This window comes from Zingiber officinale, chromosome 3A, assembly GCF_018446385.1.
Source record: "Zingiber officinale cultivar Zhangliang chromosome 3A, Zo_v1.1, whole genome shotgun sequence".
In the NCBI taxonomy this organism is placed as follows: Eukaryota; Viridiplantae; Streptophyta; class Magnoliopsida; order Zingiberales; family Zingiberaceae; genus Zingiber; species Zingiber officinale.
In genome coordinates this window covers 88,114,877-88,142,028 of record NC_055990.1, presented here as the reverse complement: position 1 = coordinate 88,142,028, position 27,152 = coordinate 88,114,877, and the positions used below count along the sequence as shown (strand labels likewise).

Genomic DNA, 27,152 nt, shown 5'->3' with positions numbered 1-27,152 from the left:
GCCGCCAAGATTACATTAAATGATAACCTGGCAGATCTTTTCACTAAGGCCTTTCCAGTGAGTGCTTTTGATGGGCATGTTGAGGGGATGAGAATCAGATGTATGGCAGCATATATGACAGCATAGTCTTTTAGTATAAGTGGGAGATTGTTAGGATGTATACTAAAAGCCTAGCTTTTTATATGAACATTTATATTTTGAAATAAGAATCACATTGGTCAAATGTCTAAGTTTATGTTAAATGTAGTTGTCCATTTAATTTATATTATAGATAACATGGTGTTTGGTTATCCGACGGTTAGAACACGGGACCCCTTAGCGAGGGGTCAACGCCACGTGGAAGTCAAAGGGTCAGATGGTCTATCGGAGAAGGGTGAGCCGACCGGACTCATGAGAAAAGGGCAGACCGACCGGCTGACCGGAGAAGGATGAGTCGGCCTCCCGACAGGCCGACCGATGAACATCCGATAATAAAAAGGCGCCCTGACAGGGATCGGGGTTCTGGCGCTCGATTGAACAGTAACGAAGGGCCGAGCGGACGTCATGATCGTCCGAAGGCAATGTAACATACTGCTAGTAGTCCCTATATAACATCTTACCGAAGATCTCCCCAGCAGGCCGATGAAGAGGAATGCTGATCGGATGGACGCCTTGTCCCGCCGGCCAGACGGACGCCCCGGCCTGTGGTCAGTAAAGAAGGACAAGAACATCATATGACAGCTGTAAAGTCCTATGGCTAGGCCATACTCCAAGTCTGACAACGACGTGTTCTGTTGTCCCATCGAAGACGTGCTTAGACTGTAGCAGTATGGCGTCAGGTAAGCTTTCTGACAAATACATACCGAGGTATGGGCTGCGGACACGTATGCGCCTCCGTGGACGTGCAGGAGCTCTTTCACCGCTCTATATAAAGAGCCTTATACTTCGCCGGAGGTACGCGTTGGACACCTTTGGAGCCACTTTTTTCATTACTTGCTTGCCTGACTTGAGCGTCGGAGGGTCACCGCCGGGAACCCCTTCCCGGCCCGACTTCTGTGCAGGTTCGCCGGAGGTTCGTGCAACCAGTCGAAGATCCACGTCAGCAGTCAGGGAGTGCCACGTGCCCAGCGTCCGACCGGTAGAGGAAATGAAGGCATCCACGGTCTCCTGCTCGTTCGACCAGTGGGGAATGGACATTGTTGGTCCATTTCCTATGGCAACCGGGCAGCGAAAATTTCTATTAGTGGCAGTCGATTATTTTTCCAAGTGGGTGGAGGCCGAACCGCTAGCCAAGATCACCGAGCAGATGGTTAAGAAGTTTATCTGGCAACACATTATCTGTCGGTTCGGCATCCCTCGCCGACTTGTTTCCGACAACGGACGGCAGTTCACTGGAAAGTTGCTCGAAGATTGGTGCCAAAGCTATGGCATCGAGCAACACTTCATGTCCGTAGCATACCCCCAAAGCAATGGTCAAGCTGAAGTAGCTAATCGGGAAATTCTTCGTATTCCGCATGCTCGGCTCGACCATTTGGGAGGAAGTTGGGTGGATGAAGTGCTGGGCGTCTTATGGGCCATCCGAACGACTCCAAAGGAAGGGACGGGCGTCACGCCTTTCCACCTGGTGTATGGCGGCGAAGCAGTCATTCTTGTTGAAGTCGGCGTCGAGTCCGTCCGGATCCAGAGCTATGATGATGGCAACGCCGAACGGAGGAACATGGAGTTGGATTTGGTCGATGAGGAGCGAGCCAAGGCGTCCGTTCGGCTGATGGCGTACCGGCAGCGGATGAAGCAAAACTACAACCGCCGCGTAATCCCCAGATCATTCCAAGTCGGCGACCTTGTCTGGAAGAAAGTCAAGTCGGTCGGCGACGTCGGCAAGCTGGAAGCTCCCTGGGCGGGCCCCTTCAAGGTTATCGAAAAGCTCCGCTCGGGCGCTTACTATTTGGAGGATGAAGACGGACGACAGCTGGATCGGCCATGGAGCGCGAATCATCTCCAGCCTTATCGAGCTGGATGAGAGGTGCACTGATGTAACTCATTTTTGTGTATATGCTAGTCGCCCATGTCCTTGTAATGCAGGAAGCAAAAATGATTCAAAGGATGACTAATGTGTTCGCCGAGCGACTTCATTAAAATTAGCCTTTAAGGCCGTCGAGCTCCGACGTTAAAAATCAAGAGATGAGCTGACGTCTATAAACGCTCCGAGCGGAAGACCGTCGAGCTCCGACGTTAAAAATCGAGAGACGAGTCGGCGTCTATAAACGCTCCGAGAGGAAGACCGTCGAGCTCCGACGTTAAAAATCGAGAGACGAGCCGGCGTCTATAAACGCTCCGAGCGGAAGACCATCGAGCTTCGACGTTAAAAATCGAGAGACGAGCCGACGTCTATAAACGCTCCGAGCGGAAGACCGTCGAGCTCCGACGTTAAAAATCGAGAGACGAGCCGGCGTCTATAAACGCTCTGAGCGGAAGACCGTCGAGATCCGACGTTAAAAATCAAGAGACGAGCCGGCGTCTATAAACGCTCCGAGCGGAAGACCGTCGAGCTCCGACGTTAAAAATTGAGAGACGAGCCGGCGTCTATAAACGCTCCGAGCGGAAGACCGTCGAGCTCCGACGTTAAAAATCGAGAAACGAGCCGGCGTCTATAAACGCTCCGAGTGGAAGACCGTTGAGCTCCGACGTTAAAAATCGAGAGACGAGCCGGTGTCTATAAACGCTCCGAGCGGAAGACCGTCGAGCTCCGACGTTAAAAATTAAGAGACGAGCCGGCGTCTATAAACCCTCCGAGCGGATAGCCATCCACGTGATATATTCCGGCTATAAGAGCCGACCGACGACAGAGCTTGTTTTTTAAGGCCAGAATATGGCCGAGCGGCTCGCTTAGCAAAAATATGGGGAAAACCCCTTTGAGTCGCATGGCGAAAGACGTTTTTCGAAGACAATCGGCTTGAGCTCATGTTAGAGTATGGAGCCGAGCGGAGGAGTTTTAAAGAACACTTTAAACATGACGAAAGAAAAATTTCTTGCCAAAACAAAAGTTGCAAGAACAGAAAGATGATCTATTTACGCCAAACGCTGGGCAAACAAAAGAAGTTACAGCAAAAATAAGTTGTGTCGAACAACAAGAGTACAAAAACATAAACACTCCTCACACGTCAAAATCAAAAAGAGCATCAGGAATGGCGCCCATCACGGTAGCCAGATCCTCTGGGGGGATGGTCAGCTCAGCGGGAAGGTGGCCTTTAGCCTTCAAGTAATCCACCGCCGCCTTGATCGCCTCTTCAAAAGTGAGGGAAATCTTGTCGGTGAATTTCTCTCTGAAATCATCCGAGCGGACTAATGTATCAGTCGTTACTCAGTCAGATCGGCAGTCCAGTCAGTCGGACTTCGCCTCCTTCGACTAGACTTGAGGGGAAGGCAAGTGATCAGGCGGTTAGAACACGGGACCCCATAGCGAGGGGTCAACGCCACGTGGAAGTCAAAGGGCCAGGTGGTCCATCGGAGAAGGGTGAGCCGACCGGACTCATGAGAAAAGGGCAGACCTAACAGGGAGAGGGATGAACAACCGAGAATAACAAGCCGCCCTGTCTATCGTGGTTCCAACTCTCTATTCCTCGGTTGCCAGCCCTCTTCCTTCTCTCTTCTCTTTTTTTTTTCTTTCTTGGAGGTCGACGGCATCAAGCTTGGTTTTCTCTTGGTGGCTGGTTGCTTGAAGGAGAAGAAGAAGAGAAGGAAGCTCTCTTGTCTAGCATCCCTTGGAGGTTAGTTGGTGGCCGAAACTTGGAAGCAAAGGAAGAAGCTTGGGTGGATTTCATCTTGGTAGATCATCGCCCACACGACGTCCAAGATGAGGAGAGGAATACAACAAAAGATCAAGAGGTCTATAAGCTACTAAGAAAGGTATAACTAGTTATTTGTTTCCGCATCATAACTAGTTCATCTTCTTTGTATAGATCTTGAAAATCAAACACAAGAGGCTATCGGTTTTAGGTTATCATTTTGTTATCGATTTTATTTTTTGATTTCATGTTTCGATATTATGCTTCTATTGAGGTCTCTGTAGTTAAACCTAGTTTACCGTAAGAAGTTAAATATCCGATTTCTTTGAAAGGCTTTGTCTAGGAAGTGGTGGATGATCTCATACCCAAGAAGGCCTAGTGCCTCGCCATGTTTAACCTGGAAGCCGATCTTTGAAATATATGTTTAATTAACTTCTATAATATGTTTTAACTTAGGAAGATCTCATCAGTCAAACTTGGAGTAAAAAATGTTAAGTATCGTTTCCAATCCAAGTTTAACTTCTGAAGGACAATTTGGATTAATAATGTTAAACATCATTTGCAATCCAAATTTAACTTCAGTAGAGCACATGGGTAGCTTGGATAGTTCTATGCTTGTACAAATTTTTGTACAGGGGAACTAGAACGGTATTCCGAGTAACAACTAGCATTGTTCCCTCAATGGGGAACACGTCCTCACATACTCCACTCAGGAAAGTATACCTGTTGCTAGTCTGGTCCTCCAGATCGACTGGACTTTTGGTCAATGCCCAAGTCTTCAGGTCTTTCTGTTGGACGTTCGCTCCACGACCTGTCCAGACTTTCCACCTGGTTCGCAACACCAGGACTTTCCACCTAGAGTATCCGACTCTAGGACTTTTGCCCGAAGACCTCGACCCGCCAAGGCTTCCGCCTAGGGTTACCACCCCCTAGGACCTAGGGTTTCCACCCCTAGGGTTTTCCTGTCTACCTAACCGCAGCTAGGACTTTTCCTACAAGCTCATTCAACACATTAGATCACAAATAATCTTAACTTTGAACCCTTTTCCATTATCAAAATTCAGGTTCGATCGTCGGATGCTTCCCACACCAAAAATCCCCCCTTTTTGATTATGACAACAAAAATTCAAAGTTAAGTAAAAAGACATAAAGAAATAAAGAAATAATGCTGTAAAGAATTTCAATGACAGTACAAGAAAAAATTTAAATGCAAAGCTCCCCCTAAATGCAAAGCTCCCCCTTAATTAAAGCTTAAGTGAAAACTCCCCCTAAATGCAAAGCTCCTCTTTTTTCATATTTGAATTTTCATATACTCTCCCCCTTTACCATATATCAAAAAACAGCAAAAAGGAAGGTATAAAAATAGACAGGTTGAGAAGTTGATCATAGGCCTTAGTTTAAGAATTTAGCTTTAAAAGTACATAGCCAATAAATGGTTTTGAGAAATATTTTATCTTTTAAAACTTGGCTTTTCCGAAGGTTTTGAAAAAACTTAGCTTTTTTGAATACACAAAATCTTTTAGCTGGAACTAATTTAAAAAAAATTAATAGAAGGTTGAACAAATATCTTGATAAAAACATAGCTTTTAGAATAAATTTTCTTGTAGACTTTTTAGCTAAGGGAATGAATAAAAAAAAATTTATCAAAAATTAAGTAGGGAGCTTAGTTCTTTAAAAATAATCTGATTTTTGAGAAAGTACATAGATTAAAAAAAACTTTTCCTTAGAAATTTCAGAAACTAAGTTTGGAAAGAAGTTTTTAGCTAAGGAAAAGTTTGTTGACTTTGAAAAGTAACTTAGCAGAGAAAGTTTTGTGTAAAAAGAACAAACAAAAACCTTTGAAGAAGAGAAAAAATTTTAGAGATTCAAAAATTAATTTTACTTAGTCAAATTTGAAAGTTAAAACACTTAGCTTAAATAGTAACAACTTGTAAAACTTTAGCTAAGGCCACTTTCACTTAGAATCAAAAAGAGTAGGTCAATTTTAAAGAAAAATTTAGTTCTCTTTTCTAAAAGTCCTAAAGTCCAAGAATCAGTAATTAACAAAATTAAAACTAAATACTTAATTTCCTTATCTAAATGTCTAACCATTAGCTACTAGTTGCTTACCTAAAAGGCAATAGCTTTCACTTGGTTAGTCAAGTTAAGTAAGTGATCCAGTTAGACTTGACTAAGACAAGATAACTTAACTTGATTAATGTTAATTGGTATTTATTGCCTAGACTTATGTCGATGCACAGACATAAGAATTCTTAAGTCCAAGCTGTACCCTATGCATCTCACACCATTCTAAGTATTTTCATACACAAGCAAGTTAAACCTAAGGTGCTTGTGAGATGCTCTGGCTGAAACTAGGGGTACATGATTTCTAGGGGGTAAATACCTAGGCTAAGTCCAAATTTTTAAAAACTAACAAAAATTGGAATAAAAAAAATTCCTAGAATTTTAAAACAAATTGAGTTAAAAACATAGTTAAAAAAAATAGAATAATAAAGGTAAATTCTATTCTAGTAAGCACAAGAACAAACAAACCAAAAGAGAGTTATCTACACAAGGAGTAAGTGTAAGTCCAATAGATACAATGCATGTTTAAAATATGATCAACTAGGAGGATCGTCAGCTGGAGGAGGTGATAAAGGTCCCTCGGGTGCATGTAGTGCTCAAAGAATCTCCTCTCGAAGAGAAGTGAATCCGGAGGTCATCTCAGCCCGTAGTGTCCGAAAATCGTCCGAAATAAGTGTAGCACCGTTGGCGGCCGGCTAGAAGGGGGGTTGAATAGCCCTATAAAAAAAACAAAAATACCCTTCTCGCACTTTTAACAAAACACTTGCATAAAATAAGTTGAACAGAAAATAAAGAAAGGAAGATGCAAAAGGATTTACTTGGTTACAACCAAAGAGGTTGTTAATCCAAGGAATGTCGCACTAGTATCTCCTTTGGGCGAAGAAGCTTCTTACAGCAGTGAAAGTGTAAAACAAAGAAGCTAATCTAAAACTGAAGCATACAAGCATTGAAAATGAATTGCTTAGAGTTGTTGAAAAGCTTCTGGACCAAGGCTATATTTATAGCCTTGGTCGGGGCGCCTTGAGGGGTCTGGGCACCTTTGGGGGATAAAATTTTATCCCCCAACGTTCAGATCGAGTCAAAGCTCGATCCTGTGAAAAAGTCAACTCTGGGCGCCTCGGTATGTTCCGGGCCCCCCAGTCAGCTCGGGCTCCCCAGATCCAAAAGTCAACTCTAGTTGACTTTTTCGGTCTGGGTCCTCTGCTCCGGCTCTGGTCGCCTCGGTCCAAGTCTTCAACTTTGGATCCGCTCGCTTGGGTGATCTCAGCCATCCGGAAAAGGGCTCACCCGAACCTAACTTTTGGTCTTCTCGAGTGGTATTTCGCTCCGGCTTCTCGTCCCTCGGAATCGCCGCGTGTTTCCTTCTCGTCTGCCGGCGTACTCATCCACAGTCTTCGTCCCTCGGATGCACCATGTGCCATCCTTCTCGCTAGTTGCGTCTCTTGCTCCTTGAGTTATCTTCCGCTCCGACTTTCGTCCCTCCGAACCATCGCACACTTCCTTCTCATCCGTCGGTGTACTCTTCCCCAGCGCCTCATCCCTCGTACGCACCGCGTACCGTCCTTCTCGCTAGCTGCGTCTTCCACTCGACTACCTGTGCTCCTAAGCTCCTGCACACTTAGACACAAGGTTAGAAGCACACAGGACCTAACTTAACTTGTTGATCACACCAAAACAACCTTGGGGTTCCAACAATCTCCCCCTTTTTGGTGTGAGCAACCCAAGTTAAGATAGGGTAAAAATAGACATAATATAAACTTAACTAAATTTACAATTAAGTGTAAAAATAAAACAAGTTAAATTTTGGTCTACCTCCCCATAGACTTATACTTTTCCTTCTCCCCCTTTGATCACATAAAAAATGGGGTTCTAAGAAAGAATCTAAGGGTAAAAACTTAAAAAATTTTGAGATCCTTAAAAAATTTTCAATAATAAGCAGTCTCTATAAAAAAAATTTTTAAGTAAAATTTTAAGAAAATTTTTCTAAGTGAAATTATAAGAAATTTTTTTTTTAACTTAGACAGCTTTGGAAAAAAATTTTGAAAAAAAAACTTAAGTAGAAATTTTCAGTTTCAGAACAACTTTTAACTTAGGAAAAAAATATTTTCTGAAAATTTTTCTAAGTATAAAAAAGAATTTTTCTAAGGAAAAAAAATATTTTGAAAAAAATGTTTGAAAAACTTTAAAAGCATTAATTAATTCTAATTTTAATGCTTTGACAGAAAGTTAATTAAACATTTATTTCAATATTTTGGCCTCCAGGTCGTGGCGAGGCACTAGGCCTTCTTGGTTATTGGAGCAACAACCACTTCCTTAGACAAAGCCTTATAAAGAAATTCAATGTCTAATTTTGTCACTGAAAGCACTAATTTCATTTAAAATTTAGAGTAAGCAAAATTTAGGAACCCAATATAGGTTCCAGCCTACTGGATTAACTAAATATTTCTTAGTTACATGTTTTCTTGAAATATTCCTAATTTATCCCTGGTGATATCTATAATACCAATTTTAAATTTTAAATTTTTTAAAATTAGATGAGCATGCATGGTTTTTCAAATTATCTACTTGAATTTTCAGATCTTTATTTTCTGATTTCAATTTCTCATTTTCTAATTTTGATTTGCCTAATTCTTCTAAGGGACAAGATTTAGCCAAAATTGTTTTTAAATTTTTAATCTCTTTTTCTAATTTGCAACAGTCTTTTGTTAATTAGTTAACAAACTTAAAGAGTTTATCAAGAGGCAGTGATCGTACCTCACTTACCTTGTCGATCTTGTTGTCCGTTTCTCCCCCTGAACTACTTTCTTTCGATGTGGTTCCCCCTTCATCGATGCTCTCAATGCTCATTTCGGAAGAGTTTGACTCGCAGTCGTCGTCTTGATGGCTTGCCATTAGAGCAAGTCCGGAGAATGCCTCGACTTCCGACTCCGACGACGTATCGTCCCACGTCGCCTTTAGGGTGTTTCACTTTTGGATAGACTTCTTACCCTTCTCCTTGTCCTTGTTCTTCAGCTTGGGGCAGTTGTCCTTGACGTGCCCTTCTTCGTCGCAGTGGTAGCAGCGGATCGTACTTTTCTTTTTCCCTTGCGGATGGTTAGTAGATCTAGATTTACAAAGTTTCTTGAATCTTCTTACCATCATTACCATTTCCTCGTCATCAAGAGTAGATTCTGACTCAGGTTCATCTCTCGAAGCTTTGAGGGCGACATTGTTCTTGGGCTCCTTCGAACCTGCACATCTTGATTCGTGTACTTCAATAGTCAAGAAAAATTCTTCTAATGAAATTTTTTCTAAGTCTTTTGAAATGTAAAAGGCATCTACTAGTGATGCCCATTTTGAATTTCTCGGAAACGAATTTAACGCGTACCTTAGCGAATCTCGGTTACTTACCTTTTCTCCAAGATTCGACAGTCCGGTGATGATCTCTTTGATTCTTGAGTGAAGATGCGTAACTGTCTCGTCTTCCCCAAGTCGCAGGTTGGTGAGCTGATTGCGAAGTAGATCTCTTCTGGCGAGCTTGCCTTCGGACGTTTCTTAGTGCAGCTCAAGGAACTTCTCCCAAAGTTCCTTTGTCGAGTCATAGTTCCCGATTCGATTGACTTCTTGTGGCGGAAGAACACTTAACAGATGATATTCTGCTTTGCCATTCACCACTAAGTCAACCTTCTCCTTTTTCGTCCATTGATATTTTTCCTTACCCTCTGGAGCTACAAAGCCAAGTTCCATTGTTAAAATTAATTCAAAATCTATTGTGAAAAATACCTGCATCAGTTTTTTCCAAGTTGCGAAATCCCCTTCGTATTTCGGTGGGTGGATGATTGGTCCGGCCATTATGTTTGCTTCGATTGGCGGTTAGTTCTCCTGAAGCGCCTTGGCTCTGATACCACTTGTAGGACCGTTGGCGGCCGGCTAGAGGGGGGGTTGAATAGCCCTGTAAAACAAAAACAAAAATACCCTTCTCGCACTTTTAACAAAACACTTGCATAAAATAAGTTGAACAAAAACTAAAGAAAGGAAGATGCAAAAGGATTTGCTTGGTAACAACCAAGGAGGTTGCTAATCCAAGGAATGTCACACTAGTATCTCCTTTGGGCATAGAAGCCTCTTACAACAGTGAAAGTGTAAAACAAAGAAGCTAATCTAAAACTGAAGCGTACAAGCGTTGGAAATGAATTGCTCTGAGTTGTTGAAAAGCTTCTGGACCAAGGCTATATTTATAGCCTTGGTCGGGGCACCCTGAGGGTTCCGGGTGCCCTAGGGAGATAAAACTTTATTGTCCAATATTCAGATTGAATCAAAGCTCGATCCTGTGAAAAAGTCAACTCCGGATGCCCCGGTACGTTCCGGGCGCCCCGGTACGTTCTGGGCGCCCCGGTACGTTCCGGGCGCCCCGGTACGTTCCGGGCGCCCCGTAGGGGTCCGGGCGCCTGGGTCAGCTCGAGCGCCCCAGACCCAAAAGTTAACTCTAGTTGACTTTTTCAGTCTGGGTCCTCTGCTCCAGCTCTAGTCACCTCGGTCTGGGTCTTCAACTTCGGATCCGCTCGCTTGGGTGATCTCGGCCATCCGGAAAAGGGCTCACCCGAACCCAACTTCCGGTTTTCTCGAGTGGGCTTCCGCTCCGGCTTCTCGTCCCTCAGAATCGCCGCATGTTTCATTCCCGTCCGCCGACGTACTCATCTGCAGTCTTCGTCCCTCAGACGCACCACGTGTCGTCCTTTCCGCTAACTGCGTCTCTTGCTCCTCGAGTAGTCTTCCGCTCCGGCTTTTGTCCCTCGGAACCACCGCACGCTTCCTTCTCGTCCGCCGGTGTACTCTTCCGCAGCGCCTCATCCCTCGGACGCACTGCGTGTCGTCCTTCTCACTAGCTGCATCTTCCACTCGACTACCTGTGCTCCTAAGCTCTTGCACACTTAGACACAAGGTTAGAAACACACAGGACATAATTTAACTTGTTGATCACACCAAAACAACCTTGGGGTTCCAACAACAAGCTATCGCGTCTGCGCGGAAGACTCCTTGAGTTGAGTGAGTCTATCCTTGATAGATATGGAAGTGGAAGGCTGGCTGACATCAAGGGCTGAGCTGAAGGATCCTTAAACATCTCAGTAAGTGTGAATCCTAACACCTCTTGTCCCTCAGCTGGATAAAAATACTCATCGGGAGCTAGGATGAACCCCTCGGCTAGAGCAGCGCCCTCGGCTGGAGCAACAACCTCATCCTCGGCTAGATCAGCCGGTGGTGACCCACCTCTCCATACGAGGACCCCCTGAGCGGTGATGTCTATATGAGCTAACCTAAGGTGACGCTAGCCAATCTCGTCATATGGTCTAAAGGGAGGTAATCATCCCCTGGGTCATATCTATCCCTAATGTCGAGAAGATATATGTCAGGACAGTAAGGCATGTGTACTACAAGGGACGTAACGAGACTGGCCACATGAATGATGTTATGAAACATGTGTAATGTGATGTCTATATCTAAATGCTGACATAAGGCATACAAAAAGAAGGAATGTGAAGGACGCATCTTCGGGACATCCCAAGATGTGATCGATAAAGTGCATGCTGTCAAGATTCGATACATAATGTAGTCCTGGACCCTAAGAGATAGTGACCTGAAGTCAGAAACTACAAGTGGCCTCCCCTCCCCAAAAAAATACATATAGAGTGTATCTAATGTAATGTGATAGTAGGGGTCGTCAAATGGTAGATCCCTACTAGGGTAGCACAAAAAGGGGCATGTAGAGGGAATAAGATCTAGACTAGTACATAACAAGGTGGGGGTAAGCTGAAAATCCTTTCCACCAACTCTGGTGGAATAGGTCAGGTCATCAACCCTCTCAAGGTTGTTATAGAACTGAGCACATAGGCCTTGATTTACTGCATTACTGCAGTAGACCAGCTTACCGAGCTGAAAATACTCAATCATCTAGAGCTCAGGCTGACAATAGTTAGTAAAAAATGTTATACTCAAATATATACATTTAATTGGAGAAAATATATGCCCAATAAACTCAATCCTATGTTGCTCAGTGGGGAACCTAGGATCAACGGACGGGGCACTACCAGAAGTAGACGCAATATTACGTCATTTCCTAATTTTAACCAAACACAGATATAACAACAAAAATGCACAATAAAAGTATATAGAAACATTTAAGATATATTGGGGTATACCTAGGAGGCATTGTGAGGCTTTGATGAGGTTTAGAGGGGAGGAACTCGAGTTGAAGGCGCCTCAGTGTGGGTGATTTGCGAGAAAACAGCGAATAGAGAAGCCTTTATTCGCTGGAAATTCGTGTGTTGAGGGCGCCTTCATTTCCCTTGAAGGCACCCTCAAGGTCGTATGGAAGGCGCCTCGTATTCGCTCAGAGGTGCCCTAAGACGGTTTTGCCGGGAAATTTCTCGCCGCTCTCAAGGGCACCTCCTTTGTGTTGGAGGCGCCTTGCCGAGGCGTTTCTTGTTCCCCCTTTTTTTTTTGTTAACTTTAGGTTTAAGGTAAACTTTGCTAAATTGATTAAAATTATTTAAGTGATTTATTTAAGTTAAAATTAGTTAATTGATTAAGTTGAAATTATCTAAGTGAAAATTAAGTTAAAATTAATTAAGTGACAATTAAGTTGAAATTAATTAACCATGAAATTAATTTATTTGTTTAAAATTAATTTGTTAATTTGATTAGGTTAAATTAATTAGTTGATTAGGTTTAAATAAATGAGTTAATTTGATTAAGTTAATTTAGGTTAATTTGATTAAGTTAGTTAATTAGTTAATTTGGTTAAGTTAATTTAGGTTAATTGATTAATTTACAATTATCTAAGTAAAAATTAATTAAGTGACAATTAAGTTAAAATTAATTAACCATGAAATTAATTTATTTGTTTAAAATTAATTTGTTAATTTGATTAGGTTAAATTAATTAGTTGATTAGGTTTAAATGAATGAGTTAATTTGATTAAGTTAGTTAATTAGTTAGTTAAGTTAGTTAATTAGTTGTAAAATAATTTTAATCAAGTTATTAATTAAGTTATGTTTAATAATGTTAATTTAAGATTTAAATTGTATTGTATTGAAAGTTTGAATTGAATTGAATTAGGTTTAATTAAATTCGACTAAGTTCATCCTAGATCCATCAATCAGGAAACCTTATGTATTTTTGTGAGATGATTACCTTTAATTTATATTATATCTAAGGATTAATTTACATTTGAGTTAGACTTGGGTTTTTCAATTGGTCAATTAAATACACATTTTGAAGATTGGCTTTCAGGCTATGGCGAGACATTAGGCATTCTTGGGTATGAGATCATCCACCACTTCTAGACAAAGCCTTTCAAAGAAATCATATATTTAATTTTCCTTTTGAAACTCCTAGGACTAACTAATCAAGTATAAATTACGCCCGAGTCCTTAATCTAGCCTAATCTAAGCATATAATAAAAGCAAGAAAAATAAAGCAACCATCAAACAATTCTTATTTATTTATAAAGATAGTTTTTCTATTGGCTCATAGCCTCGATATGGTCTATCAAGGTAATGTATCTAATCCTTGGGGAACCAATAATGACTTAGTCCAATGTGATTGACCAAGTTAGACCTTGTCCAATGTATCTATCAAGGTCTGTTAACAAGTGATAGATATGAACGATATTTCCTTTTAGTCTTAAATCCTAGTCCGGATCTATTGTATACGACCTTCTGTTTTCCAAGAATCAAATCAAGATTCTAGGAACCCAGTGTAAACCATTCTAATGTGATTTACAAATCCTTGACTTGAGTTTTCAGGCTGAAATTCTCTTAAGCTTTTGAACTTGAGTTGAGATTTCAGTTTGAATTGGGTCAGTCAAGGATTCAGAGTTAGTCACTTCTTTAAGATATGTTACCTCCTTTAGGAATGATTTGATTCAAACATTGGACTTAGCTAATTTACGCATAAGATAATTAAATAAATTATGCAACCGAGAGATACTTACAGCAGGGTTTAGCCCTTCGAAAACGGATATAGATCCGTGGCTTCTCTCGAACACAGCTTTTGATTCTTCCTTGCTTTTGGATTAATTGATTTGGTCCCGGGCCGTCAATGCAAGGAAGCTCATCTATTCAAGCTCTTCATCGGACTCTTCTGATGAGGACTCGTCCCAGGTTGCTTTCAGAGCTTTCTTCTTTCTTTACATCTTAGCATCTTGTTACGATTCAGCAAGTGCACGGATTCATCATCAGTAATATAAAAGATTATCGAAACACAGGGACTGTTGATTAAGCACTAGAGATGCTGCAAAGTAAGTTATCTAGACGGTCGAAAGTTGGCTTTGGTGCTTGCAAACTAACGAGAGTGATTGAAGAGGGAAAGAGATGGATGAGAGAATCGATCTTGGAGAGAATTGAGCTTTGGGAAATGAATTCTAGGATTTCGGTTTCATTATGGTGGAACCTGATGTATCATGTTCTATCTTTTCCTCATTGTCAATCGACATGCATTCACCGGAAGTTAAAGCTGCTATCCTTAAGCACTAAACGGAGATGATCCTTGTGAAATCCTGTTACGATTAACCCCTGTCACTAGGGCACCTCGGTAGATCACAAGAATGCACATCCAATCGGTGTCATTAAGGATAAAGATAAGGATTTAATTCAGTCTCTTACTTCTTATAGAGAAGTTGCCTCTCCTTTCAAGGGAGTATCCTAGATGTCCGTGAACGGGTTACCCCTGTCACTAGGGCCCCTTGGGTGTACGATCTAAGATCCTCTCTTTACGAAATTAGCAATTCCTACACAATTGATAAGTATGACGAGATAATCTCAGCAAGTCTCATGCATATCAAATAAAAACAAAGCAAGCAAAGTCATCCAATAAGTAAAGGCATAAACATGAGTCTTACATCAAACCCTATCCAAAACTACTCCCTACATCCATAGAAAAGGAGATTTACTCCATTGTTAGGGAAGAACAACCCCAAAAAATGAAGTAAAGCATACTTACAACCCTTGATGTGAGAAGAACGGGAAGAAGAGATGCTTGACGAGGTTTCCGATGTCTTGGGGATGTCTCCTTGCTATGGAGATGGATGGAACGTCAAGGGATGGTGGTGGATGAAGCTCTAGGGTTTCCCTCGAAGGGGAGAACCCTTTTCCAAGGAGAGGAATGAAGTCCCGAACCAAAGATGCTCCCAAGAATAGGGTTCTTGACCCTTTTATAGGCTAGGGCACGGGCACCGCACGACCCGTGTCACGGTTGTACGAGATCCGCACGGCCAACACTTTCCTCCCTTCGAGTTGAGTGGCACGGTCGTGCGAGATCGAACGACCGTTTCTTCCTTCTACTCTGGTCGTGCTACACGACCGTGCCAATTGCCATGACCGTGCCTTCCTTTGCCTCTGGCCACTCTGCACGGTCGTGTCTCTTTTCTGCTCTGGTTACATCGCACAGTTGTGCCTTCCTTCTGCACTGATTACACCACACGGCTATGCGAATTGACACGGTCGTGCCTTCCTTCTACACTGGTTACACCGCACGACCATGCGAATCGACACGGTCGTGCCTTCCTTCTGCACTGGCCATGTAGAATTGTATCAAGCCCGTGTAAATCATTATAGTATATCTTAACGTGGTATTCTTGAGTTGAGGTCTTCATCAAAGTTGCAGATCTTCAAGTTATCTACAAATCGGTATAAAGAAAAACCCAAAAATCCAATCGAGCACAAAGTTATGACCATTTTACTTTTGATCTGCAGTGTTGAAAATTCCACATGGCCTTCACACGGTCGTGTGACATTCACACGGCCTCAACACGCCCCCCCCCCCAACACACACACACGACCTCAACACGCCCCCCACACGGCCTTCGCACGACCGTGTGGTCTCTGCACTACCAGAACTTGGAAGAACATAGTTTTCGCATGCTCGTGATACTCTGGAAGCTCTAGACTTCATTTAAGCTCCGTTGTTGCTCCAAATCACGTCCTATCAATCAAAACAAGCAAAGAGTATATCTCCGAACAAAATATAATGGAAGTATGACATTATAATGAAATAGGGTACAATAAACATATATTATGTTAATGAAATGTAAGTAGATGTGCATCAAAGCATGCATAAATGATCATAAGATCTACGCACATCACATCTTTTTTATTCGAATAGTTAGATTTGATATGCTCCTTTTGATTGCAACCATAGCAGGTTACTTCAAACTTGACCTTGGAACTTGGTTGAACCTCCTTGGACTGGATTACTTTCTTGACACCCTTCTTGTTGAAGCCCTTCTTCTTTTTGTAGAGTTTTCTTACCAGATTGACGAGTTTGACTGTGATCTCATCGTCATCATCATCCGAGTCTGGTTCTTCTTCTGACTCTGGTTCAGTTCTGCGTCTTTCTTTTGGTTCGCGTGCTCTGCTTGTACCTGCAATCAAAGCTATACCCTTCTCAGTCGATCGAGCATTGATTTGTTCATGCAATTCAAATTCAACAAACAATTCATCTAGTTTAATTAAAGATAGATCCTTAGATACCTTGTAAGCATCTACCATGGATGCCCACAAGGTATTCCTTGGAAAGGCATTTAGGGCATACCTTAGAATATCCCGGTTCTCCACTTTTTGTCCGATTGTGTGGAGTCCGTTGAGCAGATCTTGTATACAGGCATGGAGCTAGCTAGTCATCTCATCTTTCTACATTTTAATATTATATAATTTATTAAGTAGTAAGTCACGCTTACTTACCTTTGTATTAGACGCACCCTAGTGCAACTCGATCAGCTTTTGCCATAATTATTTAGTGCTCGAGAACGGGCCGACACGGTTCAGCTCCTCCTTGGTTAAGCCGCACTGAAGTGTACAGGTTGCTTTGGTGTTTGCTTCTACCTTCTTTATCAGAGTTACATCCCAGTTCTCACACGATATCAGTTTACCGTTGCCGTCAGTTGGGAGATCAAGGCCAGTCTTGACAATCATGCAGACTTCGAAATGAGTCTGAAGGTATGACTCCATTCTGTCATTCTAGTAGCCAAAGTATACTCCGATAAAGGGCGGAGGTCGAGCTATATTGTAGCCTTCTTGAAGAGCCATAGAAACTTGCACTAGCAAAATAACACAAAAAACTTGTCCTAGGACTTGATCCTGGATTATTAGTGTGGGTTAAAAGAAAAACTAACACGTGATCTCGAGTGGTGTTGCACTAACTTCGAGAAAAATTTGATTACGAAAAAAAATCGGAGGACGGCAAAAATATTGATTCCGATCGACTCCAAAAAACTAAAAATCACCATGAAAAATGTGCTTGGCTGGTGGTTGCACCAAATCGAAGCGACCCCGCTCTAATACCAATTGTCGGATTGAGATGCGCTAGAAGGGGGAGTGAATAGCGCTCATGGCTTTCACTTTTCGTATTCGGAAAGCTTAGGAGTAAATGCAGCGGAATAATAAATAACTCACACATAGAGAAGACACCAAGATTTACTTGGTTCGGAGCCTAGGGCGACTCCTACTCCAAGGCCCACGCTCGTTGAGCATTTACTTTGGGCAACAACTATAATCGCGTAAATATTACAAGAATTATTACAATGATAGTATTGAAAAAGCTATACCGACAACAAAGAATTGAAGTTTCACAGCTTCAGGTCATCGGGGTCCTATTGTAGCTTAGCCAGATCATATCATTAGCAGTGCGCTAAAGAAAGGTTGCTTAGAACTTCATTAATTATTCAAACTGCTACTCGAGACTGCCTTTTATAGGCTATTGAGGGCGCCTCCAATCACCGGGTCAGCCGCGCGTGGATAATGCCTGACTTCTTCATCGCCCATCCACTTGAGGGAGCCTTCGATGCCCTTAAGGGAGCCTCCAATGTCGTCTGAGGTGCCTCCATCTCCTTTAGAGGGTGCCTCCATCTCTGCTACGAAGACTCCTCAACCTTGTGCCCGAGGCGCCTCGAAGCTCCATGAAGGGTGCCTCGGGCACTGTTCATCCGAGGCAAAACTTGCTCTTTGGTCCGTGCAAGATACATTAGTCCACAAAACAACAACATATCCTACAAAATAAAGTTAGTGCACTATAAACATGATAACTGAAGTATTTGATAGTCTATGGACTGTCTGGTTCTTGTTGGATCGAGACGCGCTAGAGGGGGGGTGAATAGCGCTCGTGGCTATTTCGTTCGATTCGTAAAACTATCGGAGTAATTAAGCAGCGGAATAAAACAAAGTAAGCACACAGAGACGAGGATTTTTACTTCGTTCGGAGCCTTGATCGACTCCTACTCGAAGGCCCGTGATTCTTGATCGCTTCCGGTGGGCAACAACTATAAGCTCGTTAAAAGATTACACTTATGAGTACAAATAAAAGCTATAAATATTATACCGACAACAAGAAATGTTAAATCTGAAGCTTCGGGTCGTCGGACACTTGTAGCAGCACTTCGGAACGTCTTTTGGAGCAGCACGTTGATGAAAGATCACTTGGAATTCGTTGTGCAGAAGTGCTGGTCGAAACCCCCTTATAAAGGGTGTTCAAGGCGCCTTGAAGGCTGTTCAAGGCGCCTTAAAGGCTGTTCAAGGCGCCTCCATGCTGCCTGGTCTTCCGCGTGGATCAAAACTGACCTGGTCGAATTTCATCCATTCAAGGCGCCTTATGGCCCTCTCAAGGCACCTTCCAAGGTGCCTTCTGCCTGCTTCAAGGGGCCTCCAATGGTGTTTCGCAGCCAGCTCAGCCTTTGCACCCGAGGCGCCTCCAAGCTCCATGGAGGCGCCTCGGACACTGTTCATCCGAGGCTTTAGGTTGCTCCTTTGCTCCTGCAAGATACGTTAGTCCCAAACACTATCCTGCAACACAAAGTTAGCACAATAAACATTATTAAAGAGGTATAGACAGTCTCCGGACTGTCCGAGTCTGACTTCGGGTTTCCAACCGGAAACCCTAGGTCGACCCGACGCCTACTGTTCCAGAGATTTACCTGTTGCCAGTCGATCCTCCAGATCGACTGGACTTTTGCTCGGCACTCGATGCTTCCGGACTTTCTGCTGGACATCCGCTTCCCGGCTAGTCCAAACTTTCACCTGGTTCGCGACACCAGGACTTTCCACCTAGGGTTACCACCCCCTAGGACTTTTACCTGAAGCCATCGACCTGCCAAGACTTTCCGCATAGGGTTACCACCCCCTATGACCTAGGGTTACCACCCCCTAGGGTTTTCCCTTTGCCTAACCGCAGCTAGGACTTTTCTCCACCTAGGGTTACCACCCCCTAGGGTTTTCACCTGCCTAACCGCAGTTAGGACTTTCCTGAAATACTCATTCAACATGTTAGATAACAGAGAATCTTAACTTTGAATCTCTTTGTGATTATCAAAACTTAGGTTCGATCGTCGGATACTTCTTGCACCAACAATCTCCCCCTTTTTGATTATGGCAACCCAAATTCAAAGTTAAGTAAAACAAATGCATAAGTATATTAAAAAGTTTTAAGTGAGCAAGCTTAAGTATGTAAATTCAAATGAACGCCTAACTTAAGCTAACACTTAAACTTTTGTGAAGCTCCCCCTTAATACAGGGTTTCCTTTTTAAATAAAGTTTTATTTTTGAATTACCTACTCTCCCCCTTAATAAAACACTTTTTACTTTTGATTTTGAATTTCCTACTCTCCCCCTTTGCCATATATCAAAAATAAGCAAAAATATGCAGTTGATTTTTAAAGATGGATAACAAGATTTTGAAAACACCTAACAGTTTTTCATTTCTTACATTTAGCTAAGTGAATGGATGATGTTAGCTCTTTGGAAACCACTAGACGGTGGAACCTTTTGATAGTCTTTAACTAAGTTGAAAAAGCTAGTTACATTATATGTATAGATTTTGTTAGTGAAATATTTGGAGCCTAAGTGATTTTTAAGAAGACATTTTTGTGGGCTAAGTTTTAAAATTTTGAAAATAAAGATTGAACCTTAGCTAAGCTCTTTGCAAGTATTGTATTTTGAAAACTATAGCTTAGGTTAAAAAAACTTAGCATAATTTTAAACAATATTAAATTTTAGGACAAGGAGGGAGTGAAGTAGCTAAAAATTTGGTTTAGGTTATTTAGTTGGTTCTTAAGTCCAAGCATGAGTCAAGTTCAATAGATTTCAAATTATCTAATTGGTGTTGATCAGGTATCAGAGCCCTAAAGTACAAACATGCTTAATCTTAATATTTCCATTTCCTTTAGTTTGAGAGAGACTTTTAGCTGAGATAAGATTATTTTTGTCTTTAACAAGTAACTAAGCAAATTTTTGTGATATCACAACACTTTAAATTCTTAGTTTTTAAATAGGGAGTTTAAAAAAAATTGATCAAGACTCAGTTTAACTAAGATTTTTACTTTTAAAATACTTTTATCAAAGACTTAGCTAAACTTATGAAGATAATAGCTTTGTTAAGTATTTAACTTTGAAAGGACTTAGTTTTTCAAAAAAATTATTTTGATGAAATTTTGAGAATGCTTTGGAAAATACTTCCTTTTTGTCCTTTTTTTTTAAAAAAAAAACTTTAACAAGTACTTAGCTAGGTTTGAAAATACTTAGCTATATATTTAGCTTAAAAATCATTGCCTTGAGAAAACTTCTTGCCAAATAGCTAAGTTTAGAGTATAGTCTAATTAAGCTTAGTTAAAGAAGACTTGATTAAGTACTTAGCTTAAAGAGGTTTTACATAAAGGCTTAGTTTTGAAAACATTCTAAAAGAGTTGTAATTTAAAAGCCCGGTCATAAATAATTTTAATTTTAAAGTTAAGTTAAAAATAACCTGAATTTTTGAAGATAAGTAAAAAATAGTTTTTAATTTTGAGGTCAAGTAAAAATTTTATTTTAAAGGAAAACTAATTTTAAAACCAACTCAAAATCACTCCCTCTTAATTAATGCCTAAATAAATTTTTGAGTTCAGAAGTTCAAGCATGAGAGGTTAAAAAATTATTTTCCTAATTTTCCATCTCACTCAATCTAGATTAACAAGCATGTTTAACATTTGAGTGAACATGAGATGGAGTTGTCTTTACAGTTGATATAAAACATAAGTTTTGAATTTCAAATAATTTTGAAATGAAAATTTAAAAGATTTTTAAAATGATTTTGAAATATTTTTCAAATAATTTTGAAATGAAATTTTAAAAGATTTTTAAAATTATTTTGAAAGATTTTTCAAATAATTTTGAAATTAAATTTTAAAAGATTTTCAAAATGATTTTGAAAGATTTTTCAAATAATTTTGAAATGAAATTTTAAAAGATTTTTTAAAATGATTTTGAAAATATTTTGAAAAGATTTTCAAATGATTTTGAAATTTAGTTTTGAAAAGATTTTAAAATGATTTTGAAAATATTTTGAAATTAAGTTTTGAAAAGATTTTAAAATGATTTGAAATTTAGTTTTGAAATAATTTTAAAATGATTTTGAAAAGATTTTGAAATTAAGTTATGAAAAGATTTTAAAATGATTTTGAAATTTAGTTTTGAAAAGATTTTCAAATGATTTTGAAAATATTTTGAAATTAAGTTTTGAAAAGATTTTAAAATGATTTTGAAAATATTTTGAAAAGATTTTCAAATGATTTTGAAAATATTTTGAAATTAAGTTTTGAAAAGATTTTATAATGATTTTGAAAATATTTTAAAAAGATTTTCAAATGATTTTGAAAATATTTTGAAATTAAGTTTTGAAAAGATTTTAAAATGATTTTGAAATTTAGTTTTGAAAAGATTTTCAAATGATTTTGAAAATATTTTGAAATTAAGTTTTGAAAAGATTTTAAAATGATTTTGAAAATATTTTGAAAAGATTTTAAAATGATTTTGAAATTTAGTTTTGAAAAGATTTTCAAATGATTTTGAAAATATTTTGAAATTAAGTTTTGAAAAGATTTTAAAATGATTTTGAAAATATTTTGAAAAGAATTTCAAATTATTTTGAAAATATTTTGAAATTAAGTTTTGAAAAGATTTTAAAATGATTTTTGAAAATATTTTGAAATTAAGTTTTGAAAAGATTTTAAAATGATTTTGAAAATATTTTGAAATTAAGTTTTGAAAAGATTTTAAAATGATTTTGAAAATATTTTTGAAAATATTTTGAAATTAAGTTTTGAAAAGATTTTAAAATGATTTTGAAAATATTTTGAAAAGATTTTCAAATGATTTTGAAAATATTTTGAAATTAAGTTTTGAAAAGATTTTAAAATGATTTTTGAAAGTTTTTTCAAATAATTTTGAAATGAAGTTTAAAAAGATTTTTTAAATGATTTTGAAAGTTTTTTCAAATAATTTTGAAATGAAGTTTAAAAATATTTTTTTAAGTGATTTTGAAAGTTTTTTCAAATAATTTTGAAATGAAGTTTAAAATGATTTTTTAAAGTGATTTTGAAAGTTTTTTTCAAATAATTTTGAAATGAACTTTAAAATGATTTTTTTAAGTGATTTTGAAAGTTTTTTCAAATAATTATGAAATGAAGTTTAAAATGATTTTTTAAAGTGATTTTGAAAGTTTTTTTTCAAATAATTTTTAAATGAAGTTTAAAAAGATGTTTTAAAGTGATTTTTCAAATTGATTAATTGATTATAGAATTATAGTTATGAGTTTAATTTGAATTTTAAATTGCTTAGTCATCTCACCCGATCTATGTTTTCAATCAGGTAATCCTATAATTTTTGTGAGATGAATTGAGGTTCAATTTAAGGGTTTGGTTTAATTTTGTGTTAGATTTAGATTTAGTTTTGGGTTCAACAAGTAAGCATTCTTTGGATAAACTTCTGGGCTATGGTGAGTCACAAGAAACTTATTAAAGTAACCATGCCTTCGAGATTTTCCAAATAGTCCTACCCACTGAACTTAATACTAAACCTTGGTCTAACTAGTTAGGATCCATTTAAGGGTAGCTAAATGCACCAGGTCGAAGCCATATCTTCCTAGACATGCGATGCCCAAGCTTCCCTAACGTACTATCATCCAAAAACTTCACCAGTACTGTGGGTCAAGTTAAACCTCGCCCATTTATCTAACCTTAATTACCCTGCCGGGTAGTCTACTCTTGTTTACCCATTCCGGGTAGATTAAGTTCGGTTACCCAGTCGGGTAATTTAGTTGGGGGTGCCAGCTATTCTGGATCCTCCTTCTATTGACTTTTGAATTTTTAAATTTTAATTTAATTTTAAATTTTGAATTTGTAATTTGAATTTTGAATTTTGAATTTTAATTTAATTTCGAATTTAGAATTTGTAATTTCATTTTTGAATTTTTTAATTTTAATTTCGAATTTTGAATTTATAATTTGAATTTTGAATTTTTTTAATTTTAATTTAATTTCGAATTTAGAATTTGTAATTTGATTTTTGAATTTTATTTTAATTTCGAATTTAGAATTTGTAATTTGAATTTTGAATTTTTGAATTTTAATTTAATTTCGAATTTAGAATTTATAATTTGAATTTTGAATTTAATTTTAATTTCGAATTTAGAATTTGTAATTTGAATTTTGAATTTAATTTTAATTTCGAATTTAGAATTGTAATTTGAATTTTGAATTTAATTTCGAATTTTTAAATTTGAATTTTTTAATTTGAATTTTGAATTAAGTTGGTTTGATTAATATTGTTTTTCTTTTTGCTCCCCCTGGATCATGGCCTCGAAATGGTCTATCGAGGTAGTGTATTTGATCCTTCGGAACCCAGTATTGGCCAAGTCCAACTTGATTGATCAATTTGGACTTGGAGACCCATGCTTGGACTACCTTTATATTATTTCTATTAACTAATGATAAATACGATTTGTATTTCGTTTTGGTCTTAAATCCAAGTCCGGATTTGTTGTAAACGGCTCGCTGTTTTCCAAGAATCAGATCCAGATTCTTGGAACCCAAGGTGAACCGTTCCAACGTGTTCTTGAGTTCTTTAATTTGAGCTTTCAGATTGGAATTTTCTTCCTCAAGTTGTTGAACTTGAGTTGAACTTTCAATTTGAACTGACTCAGTTAAAGAGCTCGAGTCAGTCGCTTCCTTAAGGGTTGTTACCTCCTTTTGGAGCGACTTAACCCGGACATTGGATTTAGCCAACTTTTTTAGCAAGTAAGGGACTATATTTTTTAAATCGTCTAATTGAGTTTCGGCGAGTAAGGCACTTACAGTGGGGTTAGGTCCTTCGGAAAAGAATGCGGATTCATGGCTTCGCTCGGACTCTATTTCTGACTCGCTCTCCGTTTCGGATTCGAACTCAGACTCGGTGTCAATAATGTTCGCTAGTACTGGTAGAGCGAGAAGGCTCGGTTGCTCTTCAATGGATCCGGATTCATCTGATGACTCAGACCAGGTTGCTTTCAACATATGTTTCTCTGTCTTACTTGTACCTGCAACCATCGTAATACCTTCCTCGGCCGAAGTAGTATCATTCTGTTCAGCCAATTCAAATAAATCATTTAAATCATGCTTACTTGTGTTTGGCATACCTTCGTGAAGTTCTATCAGATTCTCCCACAGCTCCTTGGCGCTTGAGAATGGGCCGGCACGATTCAGCTCCTTATTCGTTAAGCCGCACTGAAGTGTATACGTTGCTTTTGCGTTTGCTTCTACCTTTTTGATAAGGTTCGCGTCCCAGTTCTCATACAGTTGTGGCTTGCCGACACTGTCAGTTGGCAGGTGAAGCCCAGTTTTGACGATCATCTAGACTTCAAAGTGAGTCTGGAGATACGCTTCCATCCGACCCTTCCAGTCTCCGAAATCATCTCCGGAGAAGAGCGGTGGGCGAGCAGTGTTATAGCCTTCTTGGAGAGCCATTGAATCTTGCACGAAAAAATGAGCAAAAAAACTTGTCCCAGGACTTAATCCTGGATTAGTAGTGTGGTAGAAGGATAGAAAAAGAAATTTACGAGTTTCAAGAAAAAATAATAAAATAATAAAATAATAATAAAATATTATTAAAAAAATATTTAAAAATATTATTTCAAATTTTGTCAAATTCAATATTTTATCAATACTAATAAATCATGAAAGGATGAAAATGTAATTTTCGAAAATAATTTTGGAGGGAAAAAACGAAAGGCGTAATGGTGGTTGCACCAAAAAAACACGACAAAGCCACAAAAAAAAAATGCTTGAATGGTGGTTGCACCAGTTCAAAGCAACCCCGCTCTGATACCAATTGTTGGATCGAGACGCGCTAGAGGGGGGGTGAATAGCGCTCGTGGCTATTTCGTTCGATTCGTAAAACTATCGGAGTAATTAAGCAGCGGAATAAAACAAAGTAAGCACACAGAGACAAGAGGATTTTTACTTCGTTCGGAGCCTTGATCGACTCCTACTCGAAGGCCCGCAATCCTTGATCGCTTCCGGTGGGCAACAACTATAAGCTCGTTAAAAGATTACACTTATGAGTACAAATAAAAGCTATAAATATTATACCGACAACAAGAAATGTTAAATCTGAAGCTTCGGGTCGTCGGACACTTGTAGCAGCACTTCGGAACGTCTTTTGGAGCAGCACGTTGATGAAAGATCACTTAGAATTCGTTGTGCAGAAGTGCTGGTCGAAACCCACTTATAAAGGGTGTTCAAGGGCGCCTTGAAGGCTGTTCAAGGCGCCTCCATGCTGCCTGGTCTTCCGCGTTGATCAAAACTGACCTGGTCGAATTTCATCCATTCAAGGCGCCTTATGGCCCTCTCAAGGCGCCTTCTGCCTGCTTCAAGGCGCCTCCAATGGTGTTTCGCAGCCAGCTCAGCCTTTGCACCCGAGGCGCCTCCAAGCTCCATGGAGGCGCCTCGGACACTGTTCATCCGAGGCTTTAGGTTGCTCCTTTGCTCCTGCAAGATACGTTAGTCCCAAACACTATCCTGCAACACAAAGTTAGCACAATAAACATTATTAAAGAGGTATAGACAGTCTCCGGACTGTCCGAGTCTGACTTCGACCCGACGCCTACTGTTCCCTCTACGGGAAACGTGTCCTCACCTACTCCTCTCAGGAGATTTACCTGTTGCCAGTCGATCCTCCAGATCGACTGGACTTTTGCTCGGCACTCGATGCTTCCGGACTTTCTGCTGGACATCCGCTTCCCGACTAGTCCAGACTTTCACCTGGTTCGCGACACCAGGACTTTCCACCTAGGGTTACCACCCCCTAGGACTTTTGCCTGAGCCATCGACCTGCCAAGACTTTCCGCATAGGGTTACCACCCCCTATGACCTAGGGTTACCACCCCCTAGGGTTTTCCCTTTGCCTAACCGCAGCTAGGACTTTTCTCCACCTAGGGTTACCACCCCCTAGGGTTTTCACCTGCCTAACCGTAGTTAGGACTTTCCTGAAATACTCATTCAACATGTTAGATAACAGAGAATCTTAACTTTGAATCTCTTTGCCATTATCAAAACTTAGGTTCGATCGTCAGATGCTTCTTGCACCAACAGTTCCGACTTTAGATTTTCGACTGGAAACCTTAGGTCGAACTGACGCCTACTATTCCCTCAGTGCGGAACGCGTCCTCACCTACTCCACTCAGGAGAGTATACCTATTGCCAGTCCAGTACTTCAGATTGACTGGACTTTTGCTCAGTGCCCGAGTCTTTAGGTCTTTCCGCTGGGCATCTGCTCCACGACCCGTCCAGACTTTCCACCCGGTTCGCGGCACCAAGACTTTCCACCTAGAGTATCCAACTCTAGGACTTTTGCCCGAAGACTTCGACTCACCAAGGCTTTCCGTCTAGGGTTACCACCCCATAGGACCTAGGGTTACCACCCCCTAGGGTTTTCCTACCTGTCTAATCGCAGCTAGGACTTTTCCTGCAAGCTCATTCAACACATTAGATCACAAATAATCTTAACTTTGAACCCTTTGCCATTATCAAAATTCAAGTTCGATCATTGGATGCTTTCTGCACCAATAGCGTTTGCCCAGGAAGAGGCATCTATGATGGACAGAACAGATCGAATCATATACTGAACCACCATATCTTCGAACATTCTCTTTCCATTGAAGAACCATTACCAATGAGACCACTTTGAAAAATCACGTGAATCTTAAAATATTGATGAATAAATAAAATTTGTAAATAGGAATGAGGCTTTGACCAATTGTATTCCCGATCGACCGTGTATGTAAAAAAGGAGCTCCAAAGTTCGGTCGAACTCATATTTGTTCGGGCATACACATAGGACCCCTCATTCGTCCAGTCCTCACGTGACCAACCATAAAAAAACACTTATCAAGGTAAATGTTATAATCAAACATAGATACAGAATATTACATTATCATTAGAAATACAATCATAACTCTTGAACTTCCATAAACAAATACAGTAAATAAACAAACTTCTACTAATTTTGCTTC

At 39.7% G+C, this 27,152-nt stretch overlaps 1 pseudogene; it reads right to left on the bottom strand.

Annotated features, from left to right (window-relative positions):
* Positions 1-17,710, bottom strand: part of LOC122050506 — a 41,998-nt pseudogene extending 24,288 nt beyond the window's left edge.
* Between the last annotated feature and the right edge of the window lie 9,442 nt (positions 17,711-27,152).